The 18797-nt window shown below is 44.0% G+C and overlaps 1 protein-coding gene and 1 long non-coding RNA gene across 7 annotated transcripts in view; one reads left to right on the top strand and one right to left on the bottom strand.

Annotated features, from left to right (window-relative positions):
• On the bottom strand, positions 1-7886 carry LOC141760554 (uncharacterized). The gene is made up of 3 exons (XR_012592396.1): positions 7757-7886; positions 7373-7632; positions 1-1832 (listed from the first exon to the last, which is right to left on the bottom strand). It is a non-coding gene; the product is annotated as an uncharacterized LOC141760554 (long non-coding RNA).
• The window catches only part of zbtb4 (zinc finger and BTB domain containing 4), a 22742-nt gene continuing 11345 nt past the window's right edge, over positions 7401-18797 (top strand). For 3 of the 6 annotated variants that reach the window (XM_074623438.1, XM_074623437.1, XM_074623439.1), the window contains exon 1: positions 12075-12311. The gene's annotated coding sequence lies outside the window, so the exon portion shown is untranslated. Of the gene's footprint in view, positions 7535-12074; positions 12455-18694; positions 18719-18797 lie in introns of those variants that run through there. The other 3 variants (XM_074623442.1, XM_074623441.1, XM_074623443.1) reach the window with 3 other exon arrangements.

Genomic DNA, 18797 nt, shown 5'->3' on the forward strand with positions numbered 1-18797 from the left:
TCTGTGGTATTGTTTTTATTATTGAGCAGTATGTCCAAATATTCCATTCATGTAAATAGTTTAATGTGCTGCCACCAGCATCTTTGCAATCATCTTTTTTTTGGCAGGTACAGACAGCAGTGAAAGGCATCATTCAAGCCCAGAAGCAAGGATATAGATGCCTCATCTGCAGTATCCTTATGGGAGTCAAACCATGTTTCTGTTTGGAATAATATTAATAATCTTAAATGCATTGCCAGGTTTGACATGCGCAGAAGAATGTGACAGTGAATCACTTTGTTCACCATGTGCCATGCAATACCATGACTATACAAAGGATTCATTATTGACCAGCTGGCTCCCTCCTCTGGCTCATATTGAGAATGGACAGCGTTGCAAAGGCATTGCACAACCACGTTTTCAATGCGGAAGCGGGTCCCACCAGGCTGTCAAAGGGGCTCCCTCTACTGCTGCAAGCAGGTTAGTGCATAAGATGCACAGAAGAAGTTTTAAAAATCTATAGCACTGTAAAGGAGTTCTGCAAAATGTTAGCATGATATTTGTCTGACTATTTGAGGATTACAAGTGATCTGTATACAGATACATCTGGGGAGTGCCTGTAAACATATCATATACCATGCCTATTGGGATTGAAGCTGTCGGGTAATAATGGCAAACTCTAAACGCCCTTAAGAAAACACCACAATTGACTACATACTGTACATGGGAAAGTACATTTACTCAAATACTGTGTTTTGAGGTATTTGTATTTTGCTTGAGTCTTTCCAATTTATGCATCTTTAAATCGTAACTACTACATTTCAAAGGGGAAATATTGCAATTTCCCGCTACAGCTGTAAAATGCTGCTTACATAATCATCTAATAATATAACCAAAGCTATTCAGTATAATAAGTACTTTTAAGTTTAATACTTGCAATACTTGAATATATAACATTTGAAATGCTTTAAATTGTTACTTCTCAGTATTTTTACACTATTGTATTGTTACTTTTACAGCATCTTATTTGTTCCTCCACCACTGCATTGAAATTTATACATGTAAGTTTACTTTAAACGGGATGTTTGCAAAAGCTGAAAAATTCTTAAAATGTTTGAAATTATGACTTCTAATTTCAAGGCGCTGAATGCTTATGAATACAGTTTAATTATTTCATGTCTTAAAGATATTGCAGTGTTGTATTGGTGAGAAACCTACCGTTGACTTACCTTAGATATTGCCTAAATTTTCTGTTATGTCAGTGATGGAATTGGTCATATTTTATTTATTCTAATTGACTCTAAGTAGTGTTTTAAAGAGCTAAAAAATCTGAAATCCAAGCTGATGAAACTTGCAATTACCCTGATAACATTAGGCCTTGCTGAAAAACAGTCTCACAGCTAGAGGGTCGCAGGTTCGAATCCAGCTAGGGGCCCTTCTGTGTGGAGTTTGCATGTTCTCCCCGTGTTAGCGTGGGTTTTCCCCGGGTTCTCTGGTTTCCGCTCACACCCCAAAGACATCCAGGTTAGGTTAGTTGTTGACTCTAAATTGCCTGTAGGTGTGATTGTGAACGTGAATGGTTGTCTGTCTCTATGTGTCAGCCCTGTGATAGTCTGGCGACCTGTCCAGGGTGTACCCCGCCATTCGCCCAATGTCAACTGGGATCGGCACCAGCACCTCCGCGACCCCAAATGGGATTATCAGTTACGGATAATGGATGGATGGATGGATGGATGAAGAACAGTCAATGGTTTTGGTAGTTGCACTTTCTCTGCATGATCTGTATGGGTGGGTGGCTATAGGTTGTCCACAGTGGTTGCTCTTTTAGAGCAGGCATCACAGTGATGTAGTGTCTGTGAAAAGATACAAAAAATAGTTCAGACTGTTGGTATAATTAGGTATGATTTCTTGTTCCCAGTTCATATATTGGTATCGTATATATTCATGTCGCAGCATGTGTTTTCCTTCCAGAGGCATTAATTCCGGGAAGGGGTGATGATTCGTGTATCTAGGGGGAGCTCTTGTCTGTTGATGTCAGAGCCTGAAAGTGGGCTTGGTGGGGGGAGGTAGGGAAGGGGAGGAACTTTGTAGCATAATAAAGCAGGCGAACAAGGAGGGAGGGAGAAACAGACAGGCAGATGCAAAGCATGGTGGGAGGAGCAGACTTTATTTTTCAATCTAATTTACAATCAAAACGTCTAAACTATAACTGCACGCCGGTTACTCCAGAAGAACAGCAACCTCATTAGATGTGTTCAGCCAGCGAGTCATTGCGCCTGAAGCACAATCCACCAAAAAACAGTAACCATCCCAAAAAAAAAAATCCGTTACTGTTGAACTAAAATCCAAGGCAACATGTCCCGAAGGCTGTGATGCTGTTCTTTGGATAAAACATCCTTGCGGAACATGAAATGGAGAATTTTTGCGGTAAAGTTTGTGAATCAGAATTCTGGGAACATATTACTTTAAAAATACCAAGTCGTGGTCTACAGTATCAGCTGCACCATTACAAAAGAAGTTTGTCTAGTCATGGCCATTTTGAGTGAATCGCCTGTTATTATATGAATGAGAATGAATTGTTTTTTTGCTGCTGTATTCCTTAAGTTATGCACCAGGATGTTGTTTTGTAATAAAATCGGGTGACGCAGGATCGGAGGCATGCTCTCTCCGAGAGCCCATTGGAACCGAACAGGCCGGCCCATTTCTGTCCGCGAGAGAATGTCCTGTTCTTTGGGTGTTTGTTTTGGCTGATGTCAGCTCCTGCCAAGCGTCTTCATCTTTCTTTTATCCTTCCTTTTATCGTCCACACACCCTTTCAGACCTTCCAAATTCTCCTCTACTCTCTTCTTTTTTTTTTTTTTTAGGCAGCTCATTTGTAGAGGACAGACCCAAGTGGGAATGTTAAGTCAGCTAGTATTTGAGTTTTGCAGGAGATCTACGTTTTGTTAAGGTTCTTTTCAGCCTCTTCCTGGAACTATCTGGGTGCTAAATTAATTGCTCTTGATCCTACCTCGCGTTGCAATCGGCTTAGTGCTAATCTGGGGTTCTCACAGTGCAGCCAAGTCCCGTCCGGGCAGTGCTGCTGCACCGAGCTGTCCACTGCTCTCTTCTCCCAAGGTTTTGACCTCTGGCACTGTCTGTCAGGCTCCCCTTTGCCATACGCCGTATTTTTTTTCCACTATCATTCTCCTCTCACTCATTGTGAAGCCTCATTTTTTTTTTTTTTTAATCAACTTGTCCTACCTCTTTTCTGTACAGTCCACCCTTGTAGTCACATGATTGCTTTTCCCTTCTCACAGAAGCGTCTCCTTTATTGTCTGCACCTCCCACTTGCACTCAAAGCTTCATATTTTCTCTGACTCCCCTCGTCAACTCTCCCATCTTCCCTCCCTCACTGCGTTTCCTTCACCCCTCTCTCTCGCACACTAAGCCTCAGAGATGGCCACATGCTGCCTGCAGTGGCTCTCCTGGTCGTACCACTCGCCCTGCCTCTTTTCTCACTTTGTTGTGTTTAGTTTCTCTGCTGTGCTGCTGTTTTGTTTCCCGCTGGCATGATGCCATTGCCTCTAACCATCTGCCTCACTTTCTTCTTTCCTTTTCTTCTGATGTCAGTGCAACTATTAGTGATTTATTATTTTATTTTTGACCACGGGATAAGTTTATCTCATGTTGCCATTGATCCAAAAAACCCTCAGCATCTTTCTTTTCCTTTCTCATCACAAGACTTTCTCGGCTCCCCGTCTTTCCGGGAGGCTCTGATTGAAGTGTCTGCGTGCTATTTAAAGAGGCGTGCAGAAAAAGCAGGGTTGTTTACAGTGCCTTCAAAATACAGGCTGTCTAGAAACAGGAAGTACCATCGCCCCGAAGCGAACGCAGCAGCACACAACGTCCGCCAACATGCGGCCACTTCCTCCTCCTCCTCCTCCTCATGACCGAACAGAGGCTCCAGCAAAACAACCCTCACGCTTATCAGAGAATTATGCACCCCTCCCCTCCGCTGCCCGTCCTCCTGAATGGCGCACATACACAGCAGGCTTTTCACCCCTCCACCATGTCCTATCTCGCTTTCTCCCATTCTCTTATGCCAACAGCCCCCCCCCCACTCCCCTCTCCCTCTGACTGTCTCTTCGCCAGTACAGCATGCCTGAGTAGCTGCCTGGAGATGAAGGAGCTAATTAATTTGATTTAGCCGTCCTCTCTCTCTGGCAGTGGAAAAACCAGCCGTCCGTACCCCCCCCCTCACCCCTCCACCTCGCTCCCTCCCTCCTCCACACCGTATCAGGCACCCCTCCCAGATGATTTTCCACCTATCCTTTCCAGTCTCCTTTGGCAACGTCCACACTCCGAAACCCTCTCTTCGTCTTCTTCTTTGCTTTTTTCTTTCCTGTTATACAACCATATTTTGCCAGCTGTTTATTGCGTATCAAACTGATGTAAATTGCAACTCTCTTGTGTGTCCTACACCCATCTAATTCCTTTTTATCAAAAAGCATTTTATCTCTTGTGTGTGCCCGGGGACAGTTTGTGTGACACAAACATGCGTGCCATAGCTCAATGCGTCTGAATCCGGCCTGTCAGACTACGTGCGATGAAACCCCACTTCTGTCACTTGATACTCTGATGGAGCCGCCCATTGAGTTATAATAGAAAAGTCACAACTGTATAACTATCTGACATAACTCCATGAATCTTTCCGGTGCTTTCATCCTTTACAGTATATAGATCTCAACTTTGCAGCATGCAGGTCGTGGACATCTGCTCAGGATAGCCTCTATGGGGATATGTGTGTTTTAGTCCTTCAGTGTCGTCTTGCAGGCAAGGGGTGGTGCAGTGTTGAACTCGCTAACTCCTCTACTGAAACTTAATGCATTCTCAGTTTTTTTAATGTTTCTCCTCTACTGAAACTTGAAAAGCTGAAAAAGCCTGAACATTTTGTCACTCAGCTGCTGAAGAAATAGAGTTTTTGTTAAGCTGCATTGCTTCATAGAAAAGGTCACAGAGGACACGATCAATGATTTTTCTCTTCAACTTTCATGTGATCACAGGAAAAAAATGTTTTGATCTCGATATGATGGGCTTATTTACTTGAGGTCACAAAAAGTTTTTGTGATACCGGTAGTTTTTTTTGTTATTGTGACCTTTTTGACTTCTGGCCCCTAAAATTGAAGCAGTGTCTATTTGCGACCCCTCGTCGTCACCGGTCTACTGGTTGTCATTTAGCTTGAAGTATCTAATCTCATCCAACCTTAAAGAGTAATTGTGCACTAAATAGTTTGTGACAGAAAGACATTGTTGCACTGACCTCTGGTTTGAAAGTTTAAATTCTGCTGCAGTTCTGACAGGGGTGTTGCGATATGCCGGTACTGACGATGATCGTGATATTTAAAAATGAAATATTGATATCATGTTTATAATACACATACGATAATACCATTTAAATAATCCAGCGCCCTCTTAAATCATTTTATATATACAGTTATGGTTACAGACTCTCACACTTTTATTTTGAGTGTAATTCATTTGGCAAAAAAATATACAAAACACCCAATAAACAAACATGAATTTGACTGATAGCATTGTAATTTTTTTATTTTAAAATTTTCTATAGATATTGCGATAATGTTATCATGAATTCTTTTGGCCATAATAATCGTGGAGTAAAAAATCTAATATCTTGACAGCCCTAATTATGACCATGTGATTTATTTACAAAGTGTTCATTCTTACTTATGTACATTTGTATTATACACAGCTGCTTTGTAGAGGAAATGAAATAAAAAGAACCCATTCACAGTTCGGCAAACAAACCTAAAAAATGATAAATCATGGCATCATGTGTTTCCACATAGAGAGGAATCGCCGGGAAAAAAAAAAAATCTTAAAAGGAGCAGATGTTAGCACCTTATAACTCTGGTAATCTCAAATAAGTAATTACTGGAGCCTGTCGGGTTGAAAATATAAATATATCTGTCTTTACGTGGAGTTTTGCTGTAACTTGTCCAATTGTATACACTTTCACCTGTCTTGTCATTATGTAGGTGGCGGTGGTTTGAGCCAAAATAAAGTTGGCATTTTTTTGCCACCAATAAAGCAGGCCTTTCTCTTTCCTATTGCTCCATCGGGGATTGCTCCTATAAACAATGGGTCTAGTGGTAAATCAATTTTTAATATGGCAAGTATTTCTGTGTGAACCCCTTCCCAGTATAATTTCAATTTTGGACTATCCCAAAATAAAAATGTGTGTGCGATCTCCAACCAGTTTACAATCCCTCCAGGACAAATTTGTTTTACTTCTGTCATATTTTGATACAATGAAAGAAGTACTTAATATCCAGTTGAATTCTTTCCATAGTGGGCTATGTGTTACTTTATGCTGACCCGTGTGATTTGACGTGTTTCCATGCGAGAAAGGATGTCGGGGCAGAACTCTTAATATTTCAATTTTTATTACATTTTTGCTGGCCCGGTTGAAATCCGCTTCACCTGGGCCAAGTTGGAGCCTCGGAATCTCTTATAACATTTTATTAGATGGGGTTTTCTACACCCCTTGATGCGTCAGGACAAGATTTTGACACATTACTGGAAAGAAAAATATATGAATATGCATGTTTGACATATATCTGGCACATAACAATACACAGTGGAGTAACGCAGCAATACACCCGGGTACTCAAGATAACAACATAGACAAGCATGTCATCTGACCATTAAAGGCCGCATACTTCCTTAATAAATTAAATAAATGTGCTCATCTGGAATAGATGGAAATGTATTGTTTCTGTTAACATAGATAGCATTTTGATAGACAAGTGGTTAAATAATAGGAATTTTGCATTGCTCAAAAGATACAGATTAGGGGATATCGTTTTTATTTTTGCTGGACTCGTGAACACATAACATGTCCGCATTAAGATAATGTGAAAGAAGTGAAAAATCCATGCAGAGGAGGTACATTGCGCTCCGAAATGTGAACTGCAGAGTACTTCAGCCCCTAAAGACTTTCATAAAAATGACATTTAACCTTTTTTTTTAGTGGGAATTCACTTGTGCATACATCTTACATTTTGATTAATATTCATTTACTATTAATTTACAACTTTGAATTCTGTGAAAGAAGGATTTGCATGAAATGTCACTGCTGTCCTGACTTTTTGTTTTTGTAAACAGCAGAGAAGTGTTAGCTCAGGACATGCTCCAGCACGCTCATCTCTTCCTATTTCAAGGGAGGTTTCATCAAGTTACACACTATACCGCCCCTGTGTCTGTAAGACAACACTGAGGGCTTCAACACCCATTCCCCATGTGTGCATGTGTGACTTCAAATGTAAACATTCGTCACGCTTATCTGAACATGTACTTGCAGAAAATGCATGTGCTGTGGTTTTCACTCTACCTCTCTGTCCTCACATGTCTGTGCGCAGGCTCCAGACGCTGGAATTGCAGCGTCGTCCTTGTGAAGCCACCGCTTCCTCTTTAAGAAACCACCGACATCTGAACTCCTCGAGCGTCGTTTGACTTCCCACTTTGATCTCAGTCCAAGTCAGCTGGAGAGCAGGTTAGTCATCCCTTCTTTCAGAGCACTGAGGATGTTTACTAACCCTTGAGCGTGCCTCAGGATATATTCACACACACATGTACCAGTTAAAACTCAGCCTGAGTTTAGGAAGAAACATTATTAACAGTAGACTAGTGCACTGTTACTGATTATGTAACTGCTGCTTTTTCACTGTATCTTTTCTGATGTACCAAAATGAAAACCAAACTTTAGATTTGATACCTGATATGCACGTCAAACAAAGCTTGTATTGAATTTAACACGTTTAGTGCACTAAAACCAAAGACGGCCTGCCAGCAGCCTGCAGCCTGCATTTTGGGAACTGTCAGGGACGATGAACTTTCCCTTCCTTGTCCAATATGAAATAAATGACTCACTCAGCTTTTTTTTACTGGAACCACAGAGCACATTTGTTAGGTCATTGTGGGGCCATTGAACTCAGAATTGGGAAATTATTAAAGTTACCCAGTGGGGTTTTCATTATAAGCAAACAAAGTTTTATTTACTTTCATTTTTGGGCTAAAATGCATTGGGGTTTACCTCAAAGCGGCCGTAATGAATATTTTTATAATAACAATAGTTATAATGACTGTGTAATGTGAAAGGGGTTAGAGTGATGAATCCGTAGATAATTATAACCAGACTTTCTATAAAGCTCTTCACTTTTGATGCTCAAGCAAACCCAGACAGGGCGAAAAAACAGTAAACCACCTGACGTCCTGCATCGCCCCATCGGGGTTTATTTCACAACAATGACTGACTCGCTGTACATTATCCTGCTTATTACACTAGCTACTTACTTAAGAAATCAATAATTTTACACAAAAAAATTATCCTCCCAAGTCCAAGATCAGAACTGCGTCCATAGCAACGGTCTGTTATAAAGAAAAACCCGACCGTAGAATGCCGTAATTGACCAATCATAATCAATTATTCAACAAAGTCGTGTAATAAACACAGTTAACAATTAGCTGGTGAACAGAGTGGAGCATTTAGCAGCTAAAGAGACAGATATTTCCCCCAGGAGTTGGTGGCGACCAAAAATTGAGCTAAAATGAGAGTGAATATTTTACAAAAACATGAGACCAAATGAATGATAATGTTGCTCCGTACCTGTTGGATGTGTAAATAGGCAACTGTTCGCTAACAAGTTTTCCATATCAACTACAAAGTTGGTGATATGTTAGTGTCGTGGTCACGGCTTGTTTCTGCTGCCCCCACGTGGCCAAAAAATCAATCGTTGCAGGTTTAACAAACAACAACAAATAAACGTATCCATAAAAAAATTGCAAACGTTTTTTTTTTTTTTTAAATCTGCATTGTTCACATCAGCTTGTGGTCTTCTTCTCCTCTTTTATTGGCGCATTGCTACCTTATATTAGCGTTGCCAACTGTTACTGCCCTTCACAGTCTGCAGAAATGTGTTTTACTTTACCCCCAACGCGTGTGCATATGTTTCGTCATGCACATGCTGGTAGACCATGACGAACAAACAATACAAGGACCCACTTATCAAAACATTGCTCCTACTGCGCTGCTAGTGAGCAAACACTCCGCAGGGTGCCTTTAACTGCACCATTTACTTAAGTGTGTGTGTGTGTGTGTGTGATTTATATGATAATTGTGCTGGTTGTCTTTCCGTTTTCTGGTTGTTTTATTCTTTAAACAGTCAATTGTGCTGTTTGGGGGGAAAAAATTGGACCACGTTATATCTATATAAAATATAAAATAAATGTATTTTAGTCTGCCGAAGAAATTTGTGTTCCCCGAAATGTTGATAACCACCTCATGAAGTTCTCTAGACCGGATTCAATACTGATCTTAATGGTTAAATATTGAAAGTCTTGTTGAGCTAATGGTTTAAATTTTCCACCAAGATGGCTTCCTTGGTTCCTCCATCTTTGTGTATTCAGATGTGTGTGTCGCTTGGTAGCACAGCGTGAAAAGCTATGATCACGTTTGGCCAAACATCCATGAATGGGGACGGCTGGACAACGGGGGTGCCTCTGAATACAGAGTTTGTGGCCGGCTGCAGCCACGGGACAATGCCCGCACACATGTGTGGACCGACTGGTCGCACTCCTGAAACACATACACACACACACACGCACGCACACACGCACACACACACACACACACACACACACACACACACACACACACACTATTGTCTTTGCCAACGGGCAATCTGCTTCACACACACAGCCTCTCTTTCTTTTGCTTTTCGCACAGACAAATTGTTACTTCTAGTTTTAATTTTACTGTCCTGTCCTGAAGCTACTCACAACTGCTGTCATGTGTCCAGTCCACACACAACCAGCATGCTTTGAAAGCGTGCAGAAGTGCATGAGAGAGGACGGGTGGTGGTGGTGGGGCGGGGGGAGAGAGAAAAAAAGTTCGTCCAACTCCAACAGCCAGAGAGGTCACAGGAACAACACCCAATCCCAGAGCGGTTCCCATGGAGACAAGTGTGGCAGCGTACAATGAGGGTAGGAGAGAGTGATGAAAGAGAGGGAGAGAGGGAAAGGGCAGGGGAAGAGTAGGAGGAGGGCGGGTTGTTGGCGTCAAGGTTCAGTTGGTGGGTACCGGGGGGAGTCAGGGGGGTAGCAGCTCCACTCAAAAGGACAGTGGGAAGTATAATGGTGTCGAAGCATAACAGTGCTAGAACATTCTTCCACCCCTCCTCTCATTTTTCTGCCCTCTTGTTCCAGCTGATAGAATACCTCCTGATCTAAGGCCGCCGAGCGGCTCATGGACGACGGAGGGGGACATGTGGAATTTCCACTGGCCATGACGTGCGTGGACCAGAACGAATGTTGTTGTTGTGAGGCATTTTGCATGGATACGGATGAATCAGAAGTGATATCCAGCTGCAGGACTTGATGGGGGTGCAGTGGCGCCTTTGTTTTGGTGATGCGTATCAGTTGTGATGTAAAACAAAACAGGAGCCAGTAGTTTTTAGTTTGGCCACGTGTGTCAGACACACACGCTGACCTAAAAACAGTTATTTGACATGACCGGCATCGTCACTGATAGCACTTGAACCCTTTTAGCTGAGGGCGCGGGCAATCGAAGAGTGTCCCTGCCCCAGGTTCTGTCCTTGTCTCTCCACCTTAACCCCCTTTTCTCTTTTTAAAGAGCACCGATTTTACGTATGAAGATCAGTTTACACGTCAGTTTAGTCAACATTTGTATAATGTCTGGAGGGAGCTTTCTAAAGTCTGAGAAAATCAGATTGTGTGTGTGATTGTGGCTGCCGTTTTAGAACCGCCGTGTTGGCACAGTGGCAGAGGGCTCAGGCAAAGAAGTTGATCCTCAGGCCCATTTCACCAAATTTGTGACATGCAAGCTGCGATTTGCAACGTAATTTTGACACATTTCAAACGCCATACCCTGGCATGCAAGAGCTCCGTAGGACTCGCAAATTTATCCGCAATTCGCAGCGTCAATCATTTGTGTAATGCGACGCCGCCAGTATGTGCGATGCGTGTAAGCAGTGTTCGCAAATCACCTTTGTTTTAGCTCAACTTTTCCTACAACCAAAGGTCAACGTCATCTAGCACCATACTGTGATGGGCAATCAAACGTGTTCAAATACGGTATATAATTGTCAAGACGGAGGGTAGAATTATTGTCGCTATGACAACTTTCCAAGGTTGTCCCATCGGCACGGCACAGTCTGTTGCGTTGTTTTCACACAGTGCTATTTTGGATCTGAACGCCCTTCAAGGTTAGAAACTAAGTAAGTGGAGTTTGAAAGAGACTAGGGAGAGACTAGTGAAAGATGCTATCAAGTTGCATCATGGGAAATGTAGGATCAAGCGTTTTTTGGAGCTTGGCCCATACTTTAGGTCGTGATATCTCGGCCTCTGCATCATCAATTTTGACAATTCTTTTTTAATCTGTCCCTCGTACGTCCTTGAACTTTATGGAAGTGCAGTGCTAAGTCGCCGGAGTGGCCCTTTAATGCCTCCATTTTTTCCCTCAACTTCACTTGTTTCACAGAGTGCTCCCATCCGCCATTTGACTACCGCCAGTTTGTCCTCTCACTGTCTCGCTGTCTCTCTCTCTCGCTCACTCTCCCCTCACTCCCTGCTCTGTGTGTCGGTCCGTCCGTCCGTCCGTCCTTGTGCCCAGGTTTTTTGAGTTGGCGTGGTTCCTGTTTGTTTTCAGCCATTTTGGGGACTTGCAGTGCTCGTAACAAACTGCTTAAATGGCGTCCTCTTGCTTGCTTGCTCTCCCACTCTGTCTCCCTCTGCCTCTCCCTCCCTCTCCCTATCGCTGGGCTTTGTGTATATAAAGTAGTGTGTGTGTGCAGAGAGAGGGAGAGAGGGAACAACACTTCCAAATAAAAAGAAGATTGGATTCAGGGGGTGGGGGGGGGGGGGTTGGTGGGGAGGTGGTGCTGTGGGGGGGGGGATTCACTTGCTGGAAAAAAAGAGCAAAAACACTAAGAATCGTGTGTCAGAGGCAAAAACTGGAGTGAGAGAGAGAGAGAGCAAGAAAGGGGGAGTGAGAGAGAGCGAGCAAGTTCGAGTGTGAGAATCGCTCCTGCCCTCTGTCTTCACACACTGCTGCCTGTATGTGTGTGTATGCATGTGTGTGTGCGCACCGCCTCTCCCTGCGCTCACTCTCTCTCTCTCTCTCTCTCACACACACTCAGACGTGCGCATACACAGACCAAGGGGGAGAGAGAGAGAGAGAGAGAGAGAGGGAGAGAGGGAGTGTGAGGGGAGAGAACACATCGCAGCAGAGATGCAGCAGGAGGTTTTCCGAGGTACGTTCTCTTGTATGCTTGCCTTCCTGAGAGACAGCCAGAGAGAATAAGAGGCTGAATTCTGTTGTTTTCCTGCTTGTTTTTCTGCTTCACTCTGCTGCGGCGGTGGTTGCTGCTGCTCCGCGCGTGAACAGGAGGAAAAGGTTTCTATTTTACCGCGTGTGTGTGTGTGTGGGGCGTGAGTGTTGGTGGGTGTGCGTATTTATGCAGTGCGTGTTTGTGGACGCGAATTTATGTGTGTGTGTGCCTGTGCTGGGTCTGTCTGTGTATATGTATGTGTGTGTGTGTGTGCCAGTAACAGGCCTTGTCTCTCTCATCCTCCCCTCTGTTGCTGGCGCACCACGCAGTTCTTTTTCAAGAGCGATGACTCGTTTTGAGATTGTGATGAAACTTTTAATTTATCGAAGCCTCTTGCGTCTCTGTGATTCACCGCAGACGGGTGGGGGCGGGCGGTGTGGGGGGGCAGCCAGCACACGTCAGAACAGATATGAGCTTTGTTGTTGGGGGTCTTAACATGGTGGGCCAGTCTCCCAATCTTGCTCATCAAGTTACTAACAACATCAGACGAAGTGTTTTGGGGGAAAAACTTGCATGCAGGCGACGGTAAACATCTCCAGTTCCACCGACTCGGTTCTGTCTCTTATTTCGGTCACGGGCCGCCCAGTTTGTCCTCCATTTTACCAGCCTGTTGTTTAGCTGGAGGTTGTCTCTCGTAGAGCAGCAGAGGGCATATTGATGTCACCAACCCCGTTGTCGCTGCCCGAAGCTTTACTTTTTTTTTCCTCCCCAAAACAACACAGCATCTGCTGCCAACTACTCCACATTCCTGGTTTCCATGGATGCCAAGCCAAGCCCCCGTGCTCAATGTATGGATATATGATCTACACTGCCACAGGGGTCATAGGTCAGACAATATAGGAAGTGTACTTTCTCGCTGCTCTGTGGTGTCACACAGATGATGTTGTCAAAGCGGTGGCAGTGGTTGTTTGGGTCACACATTAGATGGATGTTTGCTGTGTTTGTCTTTGGGCCTTTTTCTGCCACGGGCATAAAAGTGCTAACATGCAAGTCTTGCAGATTGTCAGACCGAGTTGGTTTGGCTTTGTTTGATTATGCAGTTTTGTTTTTTTAAATGCCACAAACATAAAGGATGTGGACGCATTCAGGAAACTGGTGCAGCGCTTCATCTTCTCTAACCTGCCGTAGTTATACTTGCAGTTTATGGCGACTGTTGTTAACATGCCGCTCCGGCTCAGCCTCGCTAATACTCAGATGTTTCTTGGTTGTTTGAGACGGAGAAACTCCAAAGGGGCTTTCACACCCCCCCTTCAACAGGGACCGCGTGTGAAATTGAAAATGATTTTGGGGAAATTACCTCAAAAAGGTCACCGGTGTAGTGTTACTGCTCTCCAGGGGTACTTTTTTTTGGCCTTACTGTTCCCGAATGCCTCCCTTGATTCTGTTTGCAGCGAGCAGAATTATGGGAATTACGTGCTGGGCTGAGAGTTAACACAGCGTGGAGAGTATGGCGTTTTAGACATGGGCAGGTTCGCTGGTGCGTGGAGCGGCATGCGAAAACACCACCATACGACAGTTTACACATGGGGAGGGGGGAGAAGAGGGGGCTCGCAGTCAGTCATGCTGAGGGGGATCTGAAAGACAAGGAAACCATGAAATGTGAACATAGGCGAGACGTGTTTGAAGTTACCCCTACCTCCCCCGCTCCCACCGCCACAACCACCACTATCACCACTACCACCTCCGCTCAACCACTCCCCAACCCATACCAACTTCCCTTACCTCCTCCCTCCCTCCATCCCATCTGGCTGGCTCCACCACGCTCTCTTGGCCGGGGGGTTGTGGAGAGTTCAGTAGCTGTTCTTGCTAACGATGCCCCCCTACCCACCCACGCACACACCCTCATGTGCACACATACACCCTCCTCTTCACAGACCAACTGCTGCTCCGATAGTTGGGCCCCTCTGGCTGCCCCTCACTGGGGAGAAAGCCCAACCGACACCTTCCTCTTTCCACATGCTCCTCGCCGCTGGCTCACCGGCTGGAACACCGAGGCCCCCCACATTCTGCCTCGCAGGCACTCCCCTCAACCCCTCCCACTCACACACATGACAGCACATCATCGCTAAAGATATAGGTAGAGGATCATTCTGGTTTATTACGACTTGGGTTCGTATTTATTTTGACCATAATTCCTGTCAGTAACAATAACATTGCACTCAGTAAACTCACTGACCCTTGTATGGAGACTGGCCAATCATGGATTTTCTTCCTTTTCAGGCTGGTTTTGTGGATTTCGAGCTAGTCGTGGTTAAATGTTGTGCCTGGGGCATGTGTAATAGTGATAATCTTACCCGGAGGGGTTGGAAGGAGATTTAGGTTTTTAAACGGTAAAGGTTTTCTACGTAAAAACCTGTGAGGCTAACATTAGCAGGGATTAATGATGTAGTAGAAGTTAGCACTTCTATGCAACGCTACCTACTGAAAGTATACTGAATGTATACACATGCTGCTTTTGCTTTTTAATGATTGTAACAGTGAATAAAGACCTCCACAGCTTTACAGTCGGTCTCGATCACCAGGTGATGGTGGTTCACTTCTAGGCTGGCTTTACTCGGTGATACTTTCACACAACTAAAAGCCAGATAATTTAGTTTTATATTAGATAATGAAAGCTATAGGGAGTCACAACTAAACTTAGCTTAAGATAAAACAATATATTGACTTACCTACTGTGCAAGAACATTGTTGTCCGTGTATATGTTCGATTTTAACGTCCTCTTCATTCACAATACTCCGCCGACAAATTATAATGTGAATGTAGCTCTCAAATGCATATTGTAGTCTACTTCTCTTTGATATTTCAGAATGATTTTTCCAGGAACTTTGTATTATTGACTTCGGAATATCTCTCACTGTTGAAAACGCCATATTGACATACCAGGCGTGAAATCTTGACAGTCTTAGTAACAGTAACCAAGGGTGGAGGGGCTAAGCAAAGGGCCTTAGATCTGTGAATGCTTTGACATTGCTAAAAAAAAAAGAAGCGCAAAGAAGAAATACAAAAATTACAGACCGACTTCTTGCTTCAGCTTTGACCTGCAGTACTTTTAGGCACCCGTGTACACAGTCAGGTTACTGTAGCTTTGTGAACACACAGGATTTCTGTTCAATGACAGATAATTACCAACATTTCGGGTGCGCCCACTATCAGTTTCATCTCAGAATACAGTGGTTTAGATCATCTCTAAACTCATTTACAACCTGTCCTCTGACCACCCGTTTTCCTTTCCCCCATCCGATTATGCCTTAGCGACGTAGTTGTGTTCCCAGATCTGTGCAACTACTTTGGTGAGCACAATGATAGCCAAAACTATGAAAATAAAACCTAAGTTGTAATCAACCAGAATTGTCCCTTAACGGTGAGGGTACAGGGAAAGCAGAGATGACTTGATTGTTTTAGCTGTACTCTATTAATGACATTTTAATGAGGGTTCGGCACAAATGTTAGCTGTTTACATTCATATTGAAATGTCAGAGTAAATTAAGTGGCACTAAAACAGTATTAAAAATGTAATTTAGCTATGATCAGACTTTTAATCCTCAATTATAAGAAGTATTGGACCAAATAGCTTAAAACTGTTTATTTGAGATTCACGTTAAGGTTTAGTTTGAACTGCGTATCACAATACTTCTGGTTAGATTTCTGAGGATTTTCCTTTGAGATGGAAGATGGCAAAAACACAAAAAAAGACAAGCATGGTAATTGAATCCTAACAGTTATTTGTCTGTCAGCACAAGTACCAGTTTCAGTGTGGAATAAACAGATTGCTCAACGGCTGGTTCAAGGCCTTGAGCTGGCGCACCAGCCAAACTCCTCTGCCGTCCTGCCTTATGTTATGCAAGGCCACTTTAGCATGATGTTCCTAGTGACTGATTGACCGTTTAAACTCACTGGATTACTAACTAATGGTTTCCAAGGTCATAAAGTCATCCCTGTTTGTCAGATGCTAATGGCAAAATAGGTCGGAGTCAAATAGTAAAACTTCTGCTGTTTTGAATTGGTCCCATAATTCAAGCAGATGATGTGTTAGGATTATTGAGCCAAACAGAATAGTGTTGACTTTATTTTGTCATTTGCCTCTGTTCCCTCTGCCTGTCAGTGAAGAGCTTTTGTCGTTATAAGAAAGCCAGTGCGCTTGGTCTAGTTGGTCCAGTTCTAATTTGTTCTGCACCAGCTGAGAACCTGTTCGTGCTATGCGGTTTTGTAGCGCCACAAGCGTAAATAGATGAACACTTCATAGGCTGACCAACGTGTTTGTTTGTGCAGAACATCCTGTTGCAGAGAGGTGTGGGAACAGGGCTGCTGTTTATTTTGATTTTGCTTAAGGGTCCTCGCCACAGTCATGGTCACATTTTGTTTGCGTGCTTGTTTGCGAGTTGCACAGAAGGATGCATGCGTGTGTATCCACACATCTGCACAAATAACAAAAGAGGTGAAAGTGTTTTTCTGCATGCGCTGTGCGTTTGTGTACACGCTCCTGGTACGTATGAGTAAATCCGGTACATTTTAAAGCGTGTTAAAAAGCTGCCTGTCACAGTCAGATGGCGTGTCGTGCAGGCTCTGCCTGTGCAGCGGCTGTGTGCGTCACAGGGAGATAAAGAAAAAGAGCGAGGGGGCGTCATACGCATTTTCCTGTCCGTGGCGCAAGCATCAGATGAGATGGTGAAATTTTTAGCCTTAGCACCGTCTCTCAGTGTGTCCGCCCACTTGTAGCAGACTGGCGCTTGCCATAAGGGATTTCCTGCACAACATCTATCGCTCAGCAAATGTGAGGCCTGTTTCAATACAGAGCAACAAATCATGGCAAGCCTGGCGAGACACGACTGTGCATCCTTGCCTTTTAGACGCGCATCTTGAATAAGCACAAACTGTTTTGTTGTCCCCGCACAACGGAAACCACTGCTTGCACTAATTGCGTAATTAATATACACTTAATGTTTGACTTTTGTTGACTATACTTCATTCCACCTGTACCCTCAGTCTCAGTGCCGTGTTGCACTCAGATTCACCTTTTTTGGTTTTGAATGTCATTTACAAATACTACTTTGTTTATGCCTATGTCTATCTTGCCTGTGGGCATGTATGAGTGTATGTACAGTGCTGTGTACACATGCATGTTTGTTTGTGTGAGTGCATGTGCGTGGTTATATGTTTGTCTATGTGCTGGTTGCTTTTTCTGTGCGAGTGTTTGCCTGGGCTCCCGTCTGTCTGACAGTGCAGTGTGTCCGACTGTTCCTGTTTCAAAACCCCCCCCCTCCCTCCTCTCTCTTTCTCTCTGTCTCTTGCTCTCTCTCAGTCTCTTTCTCTCTCTCTCTCTCCCTTTTTCTATCACCCTTTCACTCTCCCTCATCCTCACCCTCTCTCTCTCACTCTCTCTCTCTCTCTCTCTCTCTCCCTCTCTCTCCCTCCTCTTCCCTCTGCAATAACAGTGCTGACCTAGTTTCTGCCTGTTCAGGGCTGCCTGTGGAATTTTACAGCGGCCTGCCTTCCTGGCTCCTTTGCTGCTCGAAAACGCAGGCAGAAAAGCATGACTGGGGATTTTTCTTCTCGTCGCATCATTATGGCCTTATACTGTCTCCGTTCTTATCCCCAATCTGCAGACCTAACTAAAATGGACCCATTTTAAATAAGTAATAACGGCAAATTCCCTATCGCAAAGAGAATCTGCAGCTATGTTACATATGGAGAATTTGTAGCAGGACTGCATCCACCACCATGGCAGTCGAATTAGAATGGAAATGAGAATAGCCTGTCGCTCATCTTCTACAGCTTAGCTGAGATTGTACCGGATGCAGAGGGCGGAAAAACACCCCTTCTCTGTGCATGCAATCTCCCTCCCTTCTCCTCTTCCCCTCTTTCTCTCCCCCCCCCCCTCGCCTTTGCCTTCACAAATAAATGGTTAGAGTCATGCCCGGCAAACACTAGCCACTGCCAGGAATGGCTAACAAGGCTCTTGCTCAAATAGCAAGAGAGCGGGACTATTTTTACGTGCGCACTTCGGGCCATGGATCTAAGTCAACGCTCTATTCTGAGGGAACCTTGATTAAATCTGAACGCCTTCCAATTAGGCATCGGGAATGTTGTGTCACAGCCGAGAGAGAGATGGATCTCTGGAATGCCTTTTCTGAAGGCTTGGTTGTGGCACGCTGAAATCCAAACCAGCACTGCCGCAGATTCATTCCTTCCCCCTACCCTCTCCCTCCTTGCACTCACCATTCCTGGCTGAGCTGCTGGAGTTCAGCATTGCTGGGGCATTTAGTTTTCTTTTCCGTTTCTCAAAAGTGTTCCACGAGCGTCATGACTGCTACTGCAAAAAGCTTTGAGTGTAATGTTAATTCTTTGCTCTATGTCGATGTAAATTTACGTGTTGTACATTTATCTTAGGATGTTTATGATGCTAATGT

Source organism: Sebastes fasciatus, chromosome 22 (assembly GCF_043250625.1).
Source record: "Sebastes fasciatus isolate fSebFas1 chromosome 22, fSebFas1.pri, whole genome shotgun sequence".
NCBI lineage: Eukaryota > Metazoa > Chordata > Actinopteri > Perciformes > Sebastidae > Sebastes > Sebastes fasciatus.